Genomic DNA, 22,084 nt, shown 5'->3' with positions numbered 1-22,084 from the left:
GGTATAACCCGCTGTTCCAAGGTTGGGGGTATCTGCCAGTACCCCTTGTTAAATCCAGTGTCGTCATCAAGTGTGCTGTGCCTAGACGCTCCAGCAACTCATCTACCCAGGGCATGGGATAAGCATCGAACGTCGATTTTTCATTGACTCGGCTGAAGTCAATGCAAAACCGAGTCGACCCATCTGGCTTGTCCACTAAAACAATTGGACTATTCCAGTCACTTTGGGACTCCTCTATTACCCCCAACCTGAGCATTTCGTCAATTTCCACTTTTACTACCTGCCATTTCCGTTCAGATATACGGTATGGCCTCTGGCGAACTTGCGCCCCCGGCTCAACTTCAATGTGATGCAGGGCTACTTGAGTCTGTCCCGGTACTGGAGAGACACATCAGGAAATTCCGTCACCAGAGCCCGAGTCTGACATCTCTGTTTTGGTGTCAGATTGTCTCCAATCTGTACTGACCCAGTTTTCGCCACAACAGAAAGATCAGGTCCCAGGTCTGTGACGTCATCGACTTGCACCACTAACAATGCCTCCTGTTGCATCCTGGGCTTCAAGAGGTTTACATGATAAATGTGCTTTTCTCTCTGCCATTCCGGCTGGCAGATCTCATAGTCCATCGTCCCAACCCGGCGTGTAACCTCAAAAGGTCCTTGCCACTTCGCCAGAAGTTTAGACTCAGAGCAAATTGTCATGCGCCCACTTTCCACAAACTCAAGACGTTTGCGCAGGTTCAACACATACTGGACTGTATTGGTCGAATTGTCCTGCTGCTCCTCCCACATCTCTCTGACCAGATTGAGCACGCTCCGGGGTCTCCGCCCATACAGCAGCTCGAATGGAGAAAACCCAGTGGAAGCCTGGGGCACCTCTCTGATAGTAAAGAGAAGGGGAGGAATCAGCTGGTCCCAGTAGTGCACGTCACTTGCAATATGTTTTTCAGGGTTTTATTAAAACGGTCCACAAGCCCATCGGTCTGGGGGTGGTAAACTGATGTCCTGATGGTCTTAATCCCCAAAAGTTTACATGTTCCGCGGAACAGCCATGACATAAAGTTGGTACCTTGGTCTGTCAGCATTTCCTTGGGGATCACTCGTTAGCAACAGATTTAGCAGACGCAGAGCGGATGGGAATAGCCTCCGGATAATGCGTAGCGTAATCCAAAATGACCAATAGATGCATGTATCCCGGCGCACTCCTCTCTAGCGGTCCAACTATATCCACCCCAATACGCTCAAACAGAGCTTCCACTAGTGGCAACGGCACCAGTGGGGCTCGTGGAACGGCTCTAGGGCTGGCCAGCTGGCACTCCCTGCAGCGTTCACAGAAATGCCTCACATCACCATCCAGCCCCAGCCAATAGAACCATGTCACGAAACTCGCTTTGGTTTTGTCCCTTCCCAAATGACTAGACAGGGGAATAGCATGAGCCAACTGCAATAAATCCTCCTTGAAAGGCTGAGGAATGAGCAACTGGTACATGGCGGGGTGTCTGGCCATTGATCACAGCGGCTTAGTCAAATAGCCTGCCCAGCATGTCGTCACACCCTCGCTCGAGTCGGAAGTCATGGGAGTGAGCTAAAAAATCAGCACCCTTGGCTTCCAGCTCGGGATCAGGTCGATGTGCTGGCTCCTCGGCCTGCCCCCCAGAACCTTCACCAATCGCCCCCACCTGAAACTTTTCAGACTCCCTCCATTGCCAACTCTCATTCTTAGCGGCCCGGCATTCCCATTTCGTTTTTCGGAGTTTAAATCTATGGCAAAACCACACAGGGTCGTGAAAGGTAAAGATCTCTCCAATTACTTCCTCCTTCTAAGCCAATAGGGAGGACAGGGCCGTCACAGCAGCCAACCAATCTTTGAACTGCTCGCAATCCCGCCCCAGAATGACAGTCTCTGGCAAGCGAGGACACAAACCCACTTGTACTCGCGTGACCTACTGGCCAATTTTTTAATTTACAGCAATCTTTGGATAAGTGCACATATCCCCGTGAATGCATTTAATATGAACCTGTCCCGTTATTTGTTTATGACCCGGTGAGATTAACCCTTCTTGTATTAGGGACTGACCACACCCTGAATCCAAGAAAGCTTGGGTTTGTGTACCAACCACTGTCACAGGAATGACAAAACGTGTCTGCTGGAGTGACTGAGGTAATTGAACATTCTTACCTGGACAGGTGAGGTCACATTCCATAGTAGGGCAATCCCGAGCAATGTGGCCCACCTCCTGGCATTTCCAGCACCTCAGTGGACTGGTTTCTCGGCTTGAAGCTTCACCAGGAGGTTGGAAAACAGGAGCCATCAAAGGGGCTCGACGGTACAGTGGCCGTGCGAGACCCCGGTCCAACACCGCAACAGCCCATTGGTGACCCCACCCTGCCCCGATTCTTGGGCCGGGAGCTCCCACCATCAAGCCCCAACCAAATACCTGGCTACCCCTCCCCCAGTCCCTTCGCCCTCCCTTGTGCCAGTCATGTGGGTGATGCTGGAGTACCGGCTTTTCCAGGCGGCTTAGCGGGCGTTGGTTCCGCAGTCTGGTACCATTCCACCAGCTGTACTGCCTGATCCAATGTGGCTGGTGCCTGTCATTGCACCCACAGGCGCACCCCCAGAGTCAAGCATTCCAGGAACTGCTCAACCATAGTCACCTCCACCAGCCTGGCTTTGGTGGTCACATCCGGGTTCAGCCATCCCATGGTGTAATCCTTCAGGCGATGAGCGATGGTCCAGGGAAAGACCTCCTCTCGAAATTTCCTCTAGAAGCCCCCACTCGATTGAGGATAGTCGCTCTTATGCCTTGGCCCGAATACCGACAATGGTAGGGGTGAACACAGTCCGGGTTGCACTCACAGGTGCTGAAAATAATATTCCAAAAACAAAAGGCGAAAGCAAGAAGGAAAATAAAACACAATAACAAAACTACAAACAAAAGGTGCTGCTACTTGCAGTGTACTGCAGCCTCCGCTATCCGGGGCGGCTTGGGCTTCAGTTATGCTTTGATATTCCCTCACTATCACTCAAGGGGTTGCCCAGACTTCCCCAGCTAAACTAATAATGTCCCACTAGAGGTACATGGTAAAGCACTAATTCTTTGTAGCGGCTGTCTTCCTCAACCGGGCTTTCTCTCGTTTTTAATACAGGTTAGCGAACAGAGCTCCCGCTGTCATTGTGGGGCAGCAGTGTGGAGTAGTGGTTAGGGCTTTTGACTCTTGACCGGAGGGTTATGGGTTCAATCCCAGGTGGAGGACAATGCTGCTGTACCCTTGAGCAAGGTACTTTACCTAGATTGCGCCAGTAAAAACCCATCTGTATAAATGGGTAATTGTATGTAAAAATAATGTGATATCTTGTAACAATTGTAAGTCACCCTGGATAAGGGTGTCTGCTAAGAAATAAATAATAACAATAATAATAATAATAATCATTTTTCCTAGAAGTGTAAGAGCAAAGAAAAAACAAAGTGTCATTTTTATTGGTCGATCGACCCCCCAAGATCCGCCTCCCGACCACTCAGAGAGAGAGAGACGCGACACACCCTCACCCAACCTCTCTGTGTCATTGCCATGATTGGCAGGCGGATCCCATGGGGCTCCCGACCTCTCCCCTGCAGGATCATGTACGTGCCTCATAGCCAGTGCAGGTCTCCCCTATCACAATGCTATTTTCCAACACTGCATGTGCACACGCTCTGAAAAATATAGATGTATACTTGATAATGACTGGACGTACATTTGAAAATGCACATAATCATTATCTGTGGTGTCTCGGAATTTGAGTACATTTTAAATGCCACAGAAGAAGAATATATTCTTTTTAAAAATACATGATTTGGAATACATTATTCAGGACTTAATAACATGCAGTTTATTCAGGGTACAAATGTTCTTCCATTTGTTTTTCTTCAGAGATGTGTGCCAGTTCTTTCCAATACAGGTACAGCTCTGAGGTTGCTGTAAACCCCCCTTTCAGCATGGCTCCTACCACAAACTATTTGTTTTGTATCCTTTCCCATTTCTGCTGGCATTCCATGGCTTGTGGTACAAAACTTTGCGACAATCAACTTAATGTAGTCGTTGGTTCATCCAAAATACACTATTGAGTTATCATCTGTGAGGTTCATTATTGTAGTGTTTGGTCTCTTTGTTGGTCTCTTTGTCATTATGCATGAAACAACCATAATTGCATAATTTCCATAATTGCATAATTGTGTATATTTCACATATTCTGCTCCAGAAATTGTAATTAGGCCGGGGCTCTACGAATAAAACTGATCACCAGCTAGATATATGTTTTTTAGGCTAAAAAATTGATTGGCGACATCTGTTTTTCATTTTGACTCAATACCAATGTCCTACCGCCCCCTAAAGGCCAAAAAACCCTAAATTTTGCGTATATATATATATATATATATATATATATCCCAGCATTGATACATGCTTAACAGAATAATTATCAAAAAGGACCTTGGGTAATCAATGCTGAAAAATACATTGCTAATATTAGATTAATTGTGTAATGTTGGGGTTCAGATGTGGTGGTGAAATAACTCCTATTTAAAGAAATGAGATGGATGCAGACAGATTACAGTTCAACAGTTTTATTAAAGCAGCTACCTGATGCACACTCTCTCCTTCTCTGTCAGTCACTCAGTCAATAAAGCTTGTTGATACTAGCTTACAAAGGTAATTCTACAACCAGTGTCTCTTGCTTAGCACAGATCGCCATCTGCAAGTTATTTTCTGGAAGTCATACTTTCAGTTTATAGCCAACACACATTTCATCAAATGGCTGGCCAAACAATACCCTGAGAAAAAAATCGGACTGGAGAGGCTTTTCTTCAAACCGTTTTGGAAGGCGGGGCCACACAGCTGAGCAGATCTCCATCTGAGAAGAGCTCATGAATGAAGAGCTTGGTATTCTGAGTAACACACTTTATGCTTGTGTCTACTCATATGTCACATCTCCATGGGTCATCTTGTGCTCAAAAGTAGTTTCCTACTTTCAAGAGCGTCTTGTCACTCCCTTGTTAAATCTCCATGGTATTAATGTGAAGAAAGGGGTTATTCCTGTATGTACATTCTGTAATGAGGAGATCGATGATGAGAATGAATGTACTTGTGTGGACAGGAGCTGGAAAGGAGGAAAACCAAACTCAAGGTATTGTCAGAACACACTAAAATGTCATTCCCTCAAGAAGTGAGTGTTGGTAAGCAGCAACTCAGAAAACTCAAAGGATCAGAGAGAAGATCTCTACTCAGCTTCAGTCCATGGAATTTTTCTCAAGTGATTCAGCTATCTCAGAAGAAACGCTCAATAAAATGAAGTATGCTCCTCTTACCAATTTAGAATCAGAGATGGCAAGATTAGACAACAGGATCCAGGTGTCAGGAGGAAACGCACCTGTTGAAACACTACAGAAACATTGAATCGTTGAACAAAATGATATTTTCAGCCAGGATTCATGGAAGGACCTATCAAGTGAAGAAATAATAAAAAAGTTTCTTTCTTTCCCAAAAGAAGAAAAGGTAAAAAAGCAAAGGCTTTGTTTGAAGAATTCAATTCCACGGTGGAAATAATGAAACAAGCAGCTTCAGATGTTAGGCACAAGGCAAAACCAAAAAAGAATCAGTTCATTGCCAAGTGAGCTATTGCATGTGGAAAGCATGGTGGACCAGTGGCTGCAGAAAATGTGCAGATCTTGGATACCTTAACTGATCAACAGGTCCTTCAAGAATTTAGATATCTCTGCTCACTCCAAACTTGAAAGAGGCGAGTATGGTCAAGGACAAAGAAGACCGAAGGCGAAAAGTTCTCTTCAGCCGTGAAGTATTGATGAAGGCAATAAAAAACGTTCTGGTGCCAAACTGCAACTTTGACCCAAATATTGATGGAATAGTAGTTTCTTTCTTAAGCTTGTTCCCAGAACAATTCTAATCTGCCAAAAACATTTGCTTGCATATGGTGACATTATCAAATTGAAGCTTATGGAAGAAGATGAAAATCTTATGACACTAGTGTATTTTTTCTTCCATTTTGTTCTACATTCCAACAATTAGATCAAGAAACGTATGGCTTTTAGGGGGTTTTGTCCTCTAGGGGGCAGTAGGATCAGTATATCCACTCAGATCATAAATCTAAGGTGACCAATGGATTTAGCATCATTAATAACTCCAGGTATAATTATTTAATTGTGCATTTATCAATGTTGGAATACGAATATAGACGTGATTTATGTTTTTGGACCTTTAGGGGGTGGTAGGACATTGGTATTTAGTCTAAATGAAAACTAATGCCACCAATCGATTTTTCAGCCCAAAATACATACATTTAGCTGATGATCAGACTAATTGGACAAAAAAACTTGCACAGTGCCCCGGCCTATTGTAATAGCATGATGCAACATTGTATTGGTATACAGAAACGAGCCCCTGATCCTAGCTACAAATAGCAAATAAAACTTATTAACACTTTCACAACATAAATAAGAAAGAGTCTATTCCCAACCCAGATGCAGACCCTGCTCTACGCAGAGAGTCTGTGAAACATCAACAAGTTGAGCTGTCTTGGCCGCTGAAGCTCCTGCCAAAAGCGCCCCAACAATCACCCCTCTTTCAAAGTCACTGAGGTCTCCTCTTGCAGCCATAATTATATGCATTTTGTCCATGTCCAGCATTTTTATACATGACCCTAAGAATGCTGGGATGTTATTTGCTTAATTAACGCATGGGCCACACCTGTGTGCAAGCCCTTACTTTCAATATACTTGGTGTCCCTCATTTACCCAGGTGTTTCCATTTTTTTGTCCACTACCTGTATTTTGTAGTACACTAGAGCTGGTACACTAGGTACAAGAATCTGGTAGTACACTAGGTGAAAGAGATTTATTTAACCTGCAGTACCAGACAGCACGTTTCTAAATGAAAATACATGTGCTAAAACAGATTTTTTTCACAATTAACACATTCCAGACCTATATAGTTAATAGGTGTGCACGGCATGGAAAGTGCATGGAATTCTTGTGTTTACCACAATCGCTTCACATAAATACTTTATCATAATGTCACAGTGTAAAATCAGGCCCTGTGTTCTTGAAGAAGCAAAACCAGTTTAATTTCACCCAGTTTGGATCACTTCTGAACTGATAACCCATCTCCTACTCCACACCCTCCACACGTTCAGTATTTTCTCAAAGCTATACTATTTTCCACTGATATGAACATTTATAACCACAAATATGATTTGAATCTTACCCCACCCCTTCCCACATGTCAAATGACTGCGGTTAAGATAAAAAGGTTAAATAATGCAGTTCGTCTGAAGTGAGCTTTGTATTAAGGAATGCATGTATTTGGCATGCAAGATATAGTTTACTTTAACTATATGTGAATCCCTACTGATAACAACCTGTCTATATGTTACACCCAGAGCTGGCATCATTCCAAAGGCTGACAATGGAAATAATTTGTCCGACATTGGACTGCATGGTATTGAAAGTCCATAAAAATAATGAAATTGGCCGCTTTAGACAATGGCCTAACGCAGGGCGGGTATTAGATGAAGTCTTTGGATATTTAGCCATACAAATTGGATGAAGGCAAAGTTTATGGTCTTACATCAGCATTAGTCAGCTCCCTGTACAAGGTTGTCATTTATAGTTCCAAAATAATGTCAAGAACTATGGACTATTTGGGCTACAACAACTTTAGAACAATTTGTTTAATTTACAAATAGCCGATTTGAGTCTCTTTTATCAATTCATTCCCTTATAAGTGGACAGTGTTGGGGAGGTTAATTTAAACAAACAGACACAGCTTATATTTACAAAGATGGTGGCTGGCCTGCCTGTTTGCCTGCTTGCCTGGTGTATGCTGCTGTATACTGCGTGTTGTCCAGCCTGATTAAGACTTTCCTTGGCTCTCCGTCTGCATGCTTGGCTGCACGCAGGCTTGCTTGCCTGTGTGCTCTGTTTGTTTGCCTGCCCTACCTGTTGCATCTGCTCTGCTACCTGGTGGCTGCTGTGCTTGGTTGCCCGCTTGCCTGTCTGGGCTTGCACTGCTGCGCTTTGGTGCTTGTTTTTACAAAACTGTGCCAAGCTGTATTTGCTTGACTGCCCTTCTGCCACGCTTTTTTGATATGGACTTGAAACTCTTTTTATTTATTTACAGTCTCCTTTCTCTACGGAGCGGGGCTGCGCGGAAGATTCCCTCTAATGTTTTTAAACTTTGTAAAGCACTGGGTTTGCTAAACAGGAACTATAGCACCCATCGTGGCACTAGATATGTGCTTTCTGTCCCTGATTGCTGTCCCTGTCTCTGACTTGGGTCTTTCTGATGATTTTTTGTTACTTTTTAAGATTTCAGTTTCTACTGTTCAGTCAGCCGTCTGACCTATCTCCCACCGCTCTTCAAGGTGATTGGATCTGGCAGTTGTTTCAACAGCTTTTCAAAATGTAATGCAGTCTCAAAACTTGAAATTATCTGCTAGCTCAGATCTAGACTGGTGTATAAATGTTTATAATCACTCTCTTTCTGAAATAATTGATGACCTGGCTCTGTAGTACTAAACAATTCCCTTTGGGTCACAGATGAGCTAAGGGTTATGAAATCTCAAACTCATAAATTGGAAAAAGCTTGGAAGAAATCCCACTTAGTGATCCATGAGCAGATCTGGCACGAGCATCTAAAGGAATACAGAAAGGCCTTAAGGGCTGAGAAAATTAGATATTTTTCCAATATCATCAAGGAAAATCAAGGCAACTCCAGAGTCCTTTTTTCCCCATAAGTAAATTGTTGTGACCCCCTGTAAATTCTACTCTGCGTTCCTTTTCCCAATGCCTGTTGCCAGGAGCTTATGGATTTCTTTGTGTCAAAAATATTAACTATCCGTGATGCTGCTGCTGTTTCTGCCCCCAGTTACCTTCTCTGAGAACAATAACATCACATTTCTCAAACTTTTTAACCTGTTGTGCTTGCCAGTGTGTTTGCGTCTGTGAAGGCTACCACATATCTTCTGGACCCTTTTCCTTCTGTTCTTTTGAAGATTCAACTAGACAAAATTGCTTTATTTTATTGCATATTCTTAATTTATCCTTATCTTCTGGAAAAGTTCCAGAAACATTTTAAATTAGCTATTATTACGCCATTACTTAAAAAACCTAATCTTGATAGTAATATTTTTTCAAATTTCCGCCCAATATCAAATCTTCCGTTTCTGTCTAAGGTCTTGGAGAGGGTGGTTGCTTTGCAGCTGCAGGCACATTTGGCTACAAATGCCCTTCATGAGAGGTTTCAATCGGGTTGAGATCTTCTCATAGCACTGAGACTGCTCTTGTCTATGTTTTAAATAATCTTTTGTTAAACTGTGACTCAGGTGCGTGTTCTATATTGCTTCTTTTGGACTTGTCCGCAGCATTTGATACTGTAGATCACCATATCTTGTTACAATTACAGTTACGATTGCAATACGAAGCTTGTATTTCTGGTACTGCCTTAAATTAGCCAATATGTCTCAGCTGAGGGCTGTTCCTCTCAAATTGTTGGTTTGACTTCTGGAGTACCCCAAGGTTCTATTCTGAGTCCCATTCTCTTTTTGATTTATATGTTACCTCTTGGAAGACTTACAAAATAGGGGCCTTAGCTTCCATATGTATGAGGATGATATCCAACTTTATGTTTCCACAAAACCCCATTTATCGGGGGCGGGTTCAGTGCTGTCGGAGTGTCTTACCCAGATTCAAAACTGGATGTGCCAACATTTTTTACAACTTAATGTTAACAAAACAGAGGTTATGTGTGTTGGATCTCATACAAATTTGCTCTCTCTCTCTGTATTAAATGTGACCTTGGGAAACTGCTGCTTTACTGTTAGCCCTGTCATTAAAAATCTGGGAGTTTTGTTCGATTCTGAATTACGCTTTGATGCACATGTCCAATTTATTTGTAAATCTTCTTTTTCCAACTTAGAAATATTGCACACGTCTGCTCTTATTTGGAACCGTCTGCAGAGGAGACCTTGCTCCATGCCTTCATTACCTCTAGGCTTGATTATTGCAACGCCTTTCTGGCTGGACTTCCAAAAGGTGCTATTTCCAGGTTTCAACTAGTCCAAAATTCGGCAGCTAGAGTGTTGACCCGTGTAAAGTCCTGTGGTCACAAAACCCCCGTTTTGTTGGTTACCAGTCACTCAGAGAATAAATTACAAAATGTTATTATTTACATTTAAAACATTACATGGCCTAGCACCCTCCTATCTTTCTGATCTCATACTCTGTTATGTTCCTAGTCGGGTGCTGCGGAGGCTGACCTACTTAGTGTTCTGTCTATTCGAACTGCCACGTATGGATCGCGTTCTTTTAGCCATCTAGCACCCACACTATGGAATTTCCTAGGGACATTAGAAGCATCCACTCTCTTCCACTTTTTAAAACACATACAAAAACATTTTTGTTTGATCAGGTTTTTAGTTAAAATTCTTATTGTAGTATATTGTTTTTTCTCTGTTTTTGTTATTATATTTTTTTGCAGGTTTTGTAAAGTGTTTGGTTTTTGCATTTTCCTTTGCTGACTATTGTAAAGCGCCCCGAGACGCTCCCCATGTATAGGGGACTCTATATTAAATGTAAATTTGATTGCTTTGATTGATTTGACTGGGAACATCTGAGTATTTTTATATGCAACAGTGTTTCTTGTCCTACCTTTGAGTAAAATATACACAAGTTCCTGCCTCTTTAATGAGCATGGAATCATAACAGCTCTGCAGAATGTTCAGCAATAAGTCATAGCCACCAATCTAGTAGGAGCTTGTTCAAATATAACTATACACACTGCATGCCAAAGAAGCAGGAATGTACAGTAATTTTCTGTATTGTTAGCGCATGCCATTGCAATTAAATAATTAGTGCTAAGCCCTAAGGATTTAGATTTGTTTAATAAAGTCAATCTATGTCTGAGACTGCCTTTCCAACATGTTTAGCTTTGCTCACACGTACAAGTCTAACTTGTATCCAAAATGAAGTGTACCGTATCTCAGCTGTTAAAACAGCTTTACTTTTGCATTATTAAATATAGTAGCATGCACAATTTGGGGGTCTGAGGAGAAAGCTGCAGAGAGAGTGTTCAATACTTCATGTCCAAGCGCCTGGCTCCTTTGAACAGGTTTGAAGATGTTGGGCTGGCAATAGGCACTGAGTTTGTGCATAGGACTGCCTCACCCTGTCCATCCCTAGAATGGCGTATCAATATATTTTTGCAATGTTTCCGCCCACTGTTTTATTTTACATACAATGTGAAAATAAATCTTACATACGGTACATTGGTGGTGTATTGGTGCTCCTCAGAACCCTTATAAAAGAACACTTAACAAACTTTATATAATAATAATAGGTAGCTTAGGAACTCTGACATTGGAGATATTGGGCCGGAGACACTAGTATGCAGTGTTGGGGGTATAGGGTTAGGGTTAGGGTAAAAAGCATGAATTACTCCCTTGTTATATACAGACGTGCTCAAATTTGTTGGTACCCTTACAGCTCATTGAAATAATGCTTCATTCCTCCTGAAAAGTGATGAAATTAAAAGCTATTTTATCATGTATACTTGCATGCCTTTGGTATGTCATAGAATAAAGCAAAGAAGCTGTGAAAAGAGATTAATTATTGCTTATTCTACAAAGATATTCTAAAATGGCCTGGACACATTTGTTGGTACCCCTTAGAAAAGATAATAAATAATTGGATTATAGTGATATTTCAAACTAATTAGTTTCTTTAATTAGTATCACACATGTCTCCAATCTTGTAATCAGTCATTCAGCCTATTTAAATGGAGAAAAGTAGTCACTGTGCTGTTTGGTATCATTGTGTGCACCACACTGAACATGGACCAGAGAAAGCAAAGGAGAGAGTTGTCTGAGGAGATCAGAAAGAAAATAATAGACAAGCATGGTAAAGGTAAAGGCTACAAGACCATCTCCAAGCAGCTTGATGTTCCTGTGACAACAGTTGCAAATATTATTAAGAAGTTTAAGGTCCATGGAACTGTAGCCAACCTCCCTGGGCGCGGCCGCAAGAGGAAAATCGATCCCAGAGTGAACAGAAGGATAGTGCGAATGGTAGAAAAAGAGCCAAGGATAACTGCCAAAGAGATACAAGCTGAACTCCAAGGTGAAGGTACGTCAGTTTCTGATCGCACCATCCGTCGCTTTTTCAGCAAAAGTGGGCTCCATGGAAGAAGACCCAGGAGGACTCCACTTTTGAAAGAAAAACATAAAAAAGCCAGACTGGAATTTGCTAAAATGCATATTGACAAGCCACAATCCTTCTGGGAGAATGTCCTTTGGACAGATGAGTCAAAACTGGAGCTTTTTGGCAAGTCACATCAGCTCTATGTTCACAGATGAAAAAATGAAGCTTTCAAAGAAAAGAACACCATACCTACAGTGAAACATGGAGGAGGCTCGGTTATGTTTTGGGGCTGCTTTGCTGTGCCCGGCACAGGGTGCCTTGAATCTGTGCAGGGCACAATGAAATCTCAAGACTATCAAGGCATTCTGGAACGAAACGTACTGCCCAGTGTCAGAAAGCTCTGTATCAGTCGCAGGTCATGGGTCCTCCAACAGGATAATGACCTAAAACACACAGCTAAAAGCACCCAAGAATGGATAAGAACAAAACATTGGACTATTCTGAAGTGGCCTTCTATGAGTCCTGATCTGAATCCTATCGAACATCTATGGAAAGAGCTGAAACTTGCAGTCTGGAGAAGGCACCCATCAAACCTGAGACAGCTGGAGCAGTTTGCTCAGGAAGAGTGGGCCAAACTACCTGTTAACAGGTGCAGAAGTCTCATTGAGAGCTACAGAAAACGTTTGATTGCAGTGATTGCCTCTAAAGGTTGTGCAACAAAATATTAGGTTAAGGGTCCCATCATTTTTGTCCATGACATTTTCATTTGTTTTATTATTTACAATATTATGTTGAATAAAAAATCAAAAGCAAAGTCTGATTTCTATTAAATATGGAATAAACAATGCTGGATGCCAATTACTTTTGTCAGTTTCAAGTTATTTCAGAGAAAATTGTGCATTCTTCGTTTTTTGTGGAGGGGTACCAACAAATTTGAGCACGTCTGTATTGTCACCCTCGTATCGCACCCACATTAGATAACCATTGCCATGTGAATTTTATAATGTTTGCTTGGTTGTCATGACTAGGCTGCACTTATAGTGCCTTGACATTTAACATCTAAAGCATTCTTTTTGGAGTTCTGTCTTATTTAGTTCCAGGCTGGTAATGCCAGTTATAGTCATCCATTTTTACAACCAATCCCTGATGAGATTTATCATTTAATAGGTTAAGATACAGTTAGAATGTAAATGCATTTGAAAAACAATTCAGATACAACCAAGCAATCAGAACATAATAATACCACAAACCACATACAAACAGGCAATTAATGCAGCCATCAAGCCAAATGCAGTGCATGCAACTCCTTATTCAGAAATGCACACCAGTAGAAGAAACCTTCAAGAACATAAGGAAATGTACAAACGAGAGGAGGTCATTCAGCCCATCAGTGCTCGTCCTGTTATTAGTAGCTGATTGATCTCAGAACTTCTGATTCTGCCTCCACAACATAGCCAGGTATCCTATTCCATCCCCTTTTTATAAAACTATTTTGTTACATACAATTACTTTAATAGCACTGCACCGTACATTTCTATCAAAATATTCTGATACAGATGCAATTTAAATAATTTTTTAACCTGCAACCCATTTCTGTAGATCAACAGGTTTTGATTTCACCATGTAGCAAAAACAAATGGTTCTGTGCAGGCAGGTTCCCAAGTGGTGAATGTTTAACAGGAAATTCAACAAAGGGAACTGCAATCAGGAGATTTTCCATCGTGCTGCACATTTCTCTAATTACTCAACACACTCTAACTTAACCAGACTATTAGCAGAGTGCTTGCAGGCAGATGTGTCATTTTAAACATTTCCCTTTTTGCATGTATCTCTTAATTATGTTGCTAATTCCTTCATTGTAAGTTGACTGGTTAATACACAGGCAGTGCTAGCACAGTTGATGGTTAGAGTTGCATGCATACAGGGGAAGCTGCTGCCACACAGTACCTGATAAGAGCTCCTTATGTCTGACTTTGAGATACAGTAGGAGAAAGGTGGTTCAGAGAACTCCAAATTTCAACTGAGTTTTTGAAAGAGGGGACTTTTTTTACACAATACAACAACATGCGAACATAAGAATATTTACTAAACAGAGGAGGCCAGTCAGCCCATCTAATCTCGTCGAGTTCCAAGTAGCTGATTGATCTCAAACCTTTGACAAGTTGTATCTTAAAGGATCCAAGTGATTCTGCCTCAACAACATGACTAGGTAGCCCATTCCATCCCCTCACCACTCTCTGTGGGAAGAAGAGTCTCCTTCAATAACGTGACTAGATAACCCATTCCATCCCCTCACCACTCTCTGTGTAAAGAAGAGTCTCCTTCAATAATGTGACTAGGTAACCCATTCCATCCCCTCACCACTCTCTGTGTAAAGAAGAGTCTCCTTCAACAACATGACTAGGTAACCCATTCCATCCCCTCACCACTCTCTGTGTGAAGAAGAGTCCCCTCTGTCCTAAGTCTATCTCCACTTAATTTGCAACTGTGTCCTCTGGTGCTGGTTTCTGTACTGTGCTTAAAATATTGGTTCAAGTTTTCTATGTTAACTCCAAGCAAACTCTAAAAACTTCAATCAGAGTTCTTCTTTGTTCTAGGCTAAATAGATTCAGTTCTTTCAGCCTATCTTCATAGCTCAGTCCACTAGCCCTGGTATTAAAGGACATACAGAACTTGGCAAAACCTGGCAAATGAAATTCAATGTCAACAAATGTTACACGCCGGTCACAGAAATGTAATACCAAATGGGTGGGATAGAACTAGAACAGGCTTACCAAGAGAAAGACCTTGTGTTGTGATAGATTCAGTCAGCAACCACACAGCGCAGGGAATAATAAAGAAGGCTAACAGAATGCCAAAAAGGTAGAGTACAAATCCAAGGAGGTTGCAGAGAAGGTTCACATCCTTCTGAATTAACTGGGGTGAGGTGTCCACTACTCCCCCTAGTTTGGTATCATACTGTAGTTGATTCAGTTTTTTCCCCCACAATGTAAAAGTTCTCTAATCTGCATTTTTCTCCATCATTCTGCATCAAATGAATTCCTAGTATCATTGGTTATTACAATAATGAACTTACCAGTGTGACAAACAACAGTGGTACTGTTTTTTAAGGTCAAAATGTTCCTTTTTCTAATGGCATTCAAGCCTTGGCCCTGGACATCATTGCTTGTCACAGTGCACTCAGGCGTGATGATATCCAGCACGGCAAACACCTTCACTGAAAACATATTTTTCTTGGTGGGTTCAACCACATAGTCTCAGGAAGGTTCAAAGAATAGCAAATTGAAAGGGCTTTTACACGACACACTATAAAACTACAGTGAAATCTCTCTATTCAGCCCAGTGAAGGGACCCCCATGTGGCCTTACAAGGAAGGTGGCCTTACCACTGAAGGTACAGTCAAAACATTTGCCCAAGAATTTTACTAAGATGCTAGCCTCTATTGAAACTGTTCTGATTTACTGTTTTAGTTTATATTAGTTACATATTAATATATGTGAAAAGGAGTTATATTTACAGTATACGTTTGGGACTGGAAATGGTGGCCCTAATACAGAACAGAGGAGGACTTATATTGTCAACAGGAGCAAATTCGGACTGTAGAAAAGTGGCTTAATTGTGAGGTGGTCTCTCTCTATATATAGCAAGGTTTTACTGTATAGATAAAAAACAAACTGTCTGAATATGGTTTGGTGCCACAAGATGTAGAAATACCTGTAATGCAATTTAAAAACTTCAGGAAGATTTACTCATTGTTGCTTAATAACAGCATCAACAGTTGCCGTTTCTTAAAGGATTTACCAGAGAACACAAAAATGTGAAGCTTGTATAGTTCAGTTTTACCTACCGCAGGTATTACATTACAGAACAGATTCATGTGTGTTGCAAGCACACGCTACAACATTCCCACCTCCTGGGCACATTTTTCATGAGGCTTTCTTCTGCAGCCAACCAGTCCCACCTTAAAGGACAACCTTGATTGGCTGGTTGACACGTGACAAGTGATCTTAATCCTGAAGAGATTTAGCCAGGGGTTCTTTCCAAAGATGAAAACGATTCTTATGAAAACTCCCAGTAAAATGTTACTGTTCTAAAACATTTTGAAATGGCCGAGGAGAAATCTATTTTGAATCAGTTTCCTGCAGTATTATTACCAGGCTTTTGTGTTTGTTTTTTGTACATGTTAGCATGGAAAGAAAATGATCTCATTGTAAAGTTGAGACCAGCATTTACTCGGGAGCGTTCACAAGGAGAAAAAAAAAAGTCCAGATCATATATGAAATATCCAGATCACACTTCCTCCTGCAACAATGCTGGTTTTCTGTCCCCACGATACAGCACTCATTTCAATCACAGCACCAGCATTGCTGCAGGAGGGAGCGTGAACTGGCTACACCGTTATGGCAAACATGTATTTTCAAACAGATATTAAAAGTGTCTTTATTTGTTTAGAATCACAGTAGCATTCCAACATTGTGGCTGTGACAGTACCTCAGAATCACTATGAAGCGTGATGCTGTGATAGAATCACAATAGTTTTTCTATACCCATTATAATATTGACTGACATGCCTTCAGTCAGTACCATGCTTTGACCCAGACAACACTGCTGGGGTGAAATGGCCAGTGCAGTAACAGACTGAGTGTTGTAACAGATATCTGTTTGAAAATGAAAATGTTCTTTCAAAACTGCAAATTTGAGAGCCATGTAGCCAATGGAAGTGCAACACGGGTAAGATTTATGGAAATATGTTGTCACCTACAATCACTTTATTAGCTTTTACTGTACTGGCTTTGTTTCCTGCACAGTAGTGGAAATTGCATGCAAAGTAAAACACCTTTACAAAATGGGAACACGGTATCATGTTTCAGCAGACAACACATTGTTTTAAGTGGGTCTGACTCCTTTTCTAATTCCTGATCCTTTCCCAACAGGGCATTGTTGAAAATGAACACTTATTACATATTGTGCATAACAGGCTAAGAGACAAATAAATCATAACATGACTTGCACATGATGCGACTCAGGCTAGCTTAAAGGCTTTCCATAAATCTGCTCTGAACTGTAGGATATCAATCCGAACAGAAATACATTGGAAATGTGCCTATTTAATATTAGCCAACATTATGCAATAAGAAACGGGTACTTATATCAGTGGGATATGTAATAAACAAAAGGGTCGTGAAGTTTCTACAATGCGGTTGTGCACGTAATGTTTATTTGATCATAGCTGGTGAAATTCTCACCCCTTGATCGGCTGTCCGCTTAAAAGCTATTGATTGTGTAGAGCTGTGCTGTTGACTCTAGTAAATACACATGCATGTACTACTGGAGAACTGAGAATGGCTATTGTGGATTAAGGATCACTCCACAACCCACCCACCTGTCTTCAATTCACCTGTAAAATATTCACTTAAGTAAATAGAAAAACACTAAACAAATGTATTTCAGTGACCTCAAACCAGATGCAGTGTAGTTATATTACTTGAGAGCACAGGAACATAAGATTTATGAATGGCAGGTGGCCAGTCGGCCCATCTTGATCTCAAAGCTTTGTGTTAAAGGATCCCAGTGATTTAGCATCACAGCATGGCTAGGTGATCCATTCCATCCCCTCACCACTCCTTCCCTCTGTCGCAGCTTCATCATAACCTTCTTGGATTTGTACTCTTTGTTTGCCTTTCTTATTGCTTCTCCGCACTGTGTGGTTCCTGACAGTGATTAGTCTATTACAACGCCAAGGTCTTTCTCTTGGTGAGCCTGGTCTAATCTATTCGGCATTTTGTTTGTACATATTTTGTGACCGACTGTAACACTTTACATATGTTGACATTACATTTAATTTGCCATCATGCTCCCTCCTGCAACAATGCTGGTCCAACAACATGCCACTCATTCCAAACACAGCACCACCATTATTGCAGGAGGGAGCACGAACTGGATACACTGCCAGGGTTAGAACAAACGTATTTGAGTAAAAGTTGAAAAAGTAATTCCCTAGTTTATTTACTACCTATGATATTTGAATAAAAAATCTAATCTATTGGAAATAAAATGTTACATAATGGACAACAAAGGTGAATACTGCAGGGGGTTCTGTTAGACTTTAAATGACCTATTTCTATCCCATATTATTATTTAGCAGACACCTTTATCTAAGACAACTTACGGAGACTAGGGTGTGTGAACTATGCATCAGCTGCAGAGTCACTTACAACAACGTCTCACCTGAAAGACAGAGAACAAAGAAGTTAAGTGACTTGCTCAGGGTCACGCAGTGAGTCAGCGAATGAGCTGGGATTTGAACCAGGGACCGCCTGGTTACAAGCCCTTTTCTTTAACCACCGGACCACACAGCCTCCTTGATAGTAATATTAATCCTGATGTATCTGAGCAATCACCTCCATCCAGACCCTGAAGGAGTTCATTATCTCATGTTACCTGTTAAACCTGGAGTGGAATGGCCCTCCAGGACTGTGTTCTAAATCTTTGTCATTTATTTTCTTTAAAACAACTAAAAATCCCAGAATCTAGAAGCAATGACTCTCATTTGAGTACCAATCACTGCATTTCTTATGACTTACGAGTTTTCAATGTCAACAGAGTTCCTTCTTACCACCTTACAAAGTTGACCGAAAGTGTTGCATTGAACTATCTGCAAGGAGCGTTCGATATATTCTTCTCCACAGCTCCAAATAAATTACCATTAAAACATCTATTTCACCTTTATCATACTGTAATGTGTGTGGTATTTATATAGGAAACGTGAGACCTATGAAGTGAAGACAATGTATATTAGGTAAGATTTACTAGAATTACTTGTTAGCACCTGTGATGGGGTGCTAGCTCGCCCCTATAAATTTGTGTTTTGTTATTGTTGTTATTTTTACTGTTTTCATTATGTTTTTGTGATTCTTGTTTTATTTTGGATTGGCAGGGAGGGGGTTAAATTCCTCCCTGTAAAATGCATGTGAGAATGTGGCTGGAGCCTTAAGTGTTTAATTGTTAATTATTAGTTAATTGGGCTCCAGCCACAGACTATAAAAGGGCAGGTGAAACCCTTTGTATGAGAGGGTTTTTTTTTGGGTGAGTTGGTTGGGTTGGGTTGGGTTGGGTTGGGTTGGTGTGGTGTGGTGTGGTGTGGTGTGGTGTGGTGTTTTGTTGAGAAAGAAACTGTAGTGAAGGCTAATGCCCAGCCTACATTTCTGTATTTTGTTTAAACCTTTTGTTTGGGCCCTTGTGCCTATTTATTTGATTATTTTTGTTTAATAAAGATCATTATTTTGCCCCTTCCACTGTCTCTGAGCCTCAAACCTCTGTCATTCTGCCACAGCACGTGTACTTTTAATAGCAGCTCTCCACATAATAGTATGCATTACTGTGTGGTGTGCAGATGACTGTAAATCAGTGGTTCACTTGGCTGACAAACTCTGATACTGCTGTATAGGTCTAATGGGTTGTAAATCTCTCATAGCTAGCTTTTTAATGATCTTTTGTATGAAATTTGAAACCTAGTCAAAAAGTTGACATGCTGCAAAAAGTTGACATGCTGAATGGCCTCCTCTCCAGACCAGCACTGATGAGCTGAACGGCCTCCTCTCCAGACCAGCGCTGATGAGCTGAACGGCCTCCTCTCCAGACGAGCGCTGATGAGCTGAACGGCCTCCAGATCAGCGCTGATGAGCTGAATGGCCTCCTCTCCAGATCAGCGCTGATGAGCTGAACGGCCTCTTATCCAGACCAGCACTGATGAGCTGAACGGCCTCCTCTCCAGACCAGCACTGATGAGCTGAACGGCCTCCTCTCCAGACCAGCACTGATGAGCTGAACGGCCTCCTCTCCAGACCAGCGCTGATGAGCTGAACGGCCTCCTCTCCAGACCAGCGCTGATGAGCTGAACGGCCTCCTCTCCAGACCAGCACTGATGAGCTGAATGGCCTCCTCTCCAGATCAGCGCTGATGAGCTGAACGGCTTCCTCTCCAGACCAGCACCTAGGGGCAGAACGGCCTCCTCTCCAGACCAGCGCTGAGGGGCTGAACGGCCTCCTCTCCAGACCAGCGCCTAGGGGCTGAACGGCCTCCTCTCCAGACCAGCACTGAGGGGCTGAACGGCCTCCTCTCCAGATCAGCACTGAGGGGCTGAACGGCCTCCTCTTGCTCAGGAATGTTCATATATTCTCCTGGAGAGCGGGGGTTCAACAATCTGATTTATTTTTTCACAAATTTAAAAATAAAACAAACCATTGGTTAAAAAAGTTTGAACTATAACGTGTGAAGTGATTTGGTACCAGGAAGCAATACAAGCACAGCAGAACAAAATGTAGGAGCACTTTCATAGTACAATTAACAACTAGTAACAAAGTAACAAAGATTATTCATTGTGTCTTAACAGTTAGTTAATATATATATATATTATCTAATTCTAAACTAATAAACAAAGGATGCTTACATAAAAACATATTTCATTTGCTAAACGTTAATATAGTAACATAATTATTCAGTTTTTAAACAAACTTCATTTCAATGATATAATCGACTTGAATCGTTCTTGAATACTACTACATATTAACTAACCACTAACAAAAAATGCACATCATTTGTTAATGCATTCGGTAAGATTGTTGTAACAGATAATAAACAATTAGTGCTTTATAAAATAAAGCATGACCAAAATCTTCAACACAAGAAAAGGGTGTTGAGTGATAATACTGCCAATGTTAACAAGGGGTAAGAAATTGTATTTGAAAGCCTCTGTTAGCATTTAAATGCTTCCCAAGCAACCTTCAGGTGCAGTAAACCATGTGATTCCCAGCTAACCAGAGCAAAGCTAGGAAAGTGCAAGGAGACACTGCAGGGAGCTCGCTTTCCCTTCAGACATGTGCTTTAATACTCTGACAAACATGCACAAGACCTACATTTGTGGTTATAGGTAGTCCTGAGTGTATACTGCTATGGAATTGCCCAGACTGAGGGATAGACTGATCCACTATTCACACCACCGAGTGACAGTCTGAACCTGCTGCTAATCACAGGTCTTTAAAAACTTTTACTGCATGACATCATGACATTGCCATCTACAGAATTCACACTGCAAAACAAAACCCCACTGAAACATCAAGCGAGTCAGAGATTTCACTGCTTCCATTAATAGCGCCAGTAGCAGCAAACCAGATATCTGATCCAAAGAAAACCCCAAGCCTTCATTTCAAGAAAGAAGTCTAAGTAAAATCAAACATGACTGGAAAATACTTCTGTTTTGGAAGCATTTCCATGTTAAATGTGTAGCCTTCAGTGGTGCCAGTAGAATTATTAAGGCAGCAGGACATGCATCTCTGAATAATTGTAAACATGTGAGCTATTGCAGTCAGGGATAAATAACTTGGCTATACATTTCAGGGTGTCCGTAGCACAAGAACTCGATTTCTTTTGGGCTAGTTTTCTTTCATCAAATCTGTTTAAATGTGTTACAGAACCCCCTGCAGTGTATACAAGAAATGCATCACATTGCCTTTGCTGTGGCTGTGCTGTCCGTATCACAGTGGTATACTTTTAAACATATTGCCCACACATCATGGGTCCTAAATCAACAGCAATACATTTCTCAACAGTCATTTCAATCTGAGCACCAGTACTGTTGCAGGAGGAAGCGCGAGTCAGTTGAAAACAACCAATTCCCTAGTTAACTTATCTATGTGTGAACAAAAAACTATCAAAACTCTCAAGAATATTTGTAAAACAAATGCTGCAATATGGATAACCCGAGATACAGCAAAGGTGAATGAATGTGTTTCTTTAAACACAGCAGGGGGTTCTGGAGCACTTCTGTACACTTTCTGGTAGTCTTTACTTACACATTCAAATGAAACATTAAACCTGTTTTAACTATGAGGGGTGAA

At 41.5% G+C, this 22,084-nt stretch overlaps 1 protein-coding gene across 5 annotated transcripts in view; it reads right to left on the bottom strand.

Annotated features, from left to right (window-relative positions):
• LOC117425524 (adipolin) overlaps positions 1–22,084 on the bottom strand; it is a 62,558-nt gene that overhangs the window by 38,373 nt on the left and 2,101 nt on the right. The gene's annotated exons all lie outside the window — the stretch shown is intronic.

The sequence above is a fragment of the Acipenser ruthenus genome, chromosome 20 (genome assembly GCF_902713425.1).
Source record: "Acipenser ruthenus chromosome 20, fAciRut3.2 maternal haplotype, whole genome shotgun sequence".
NCBI classification, from domain to species: Eukaryota; Metazoa; Chordata; class Actinopteri; order Acipenseriformes; family Acipenseridae; genus Acipenser; species Acipenser ruthenus.
This window is presented reverse-complemented; position numbering and strand designations above follow the sequence as displayed.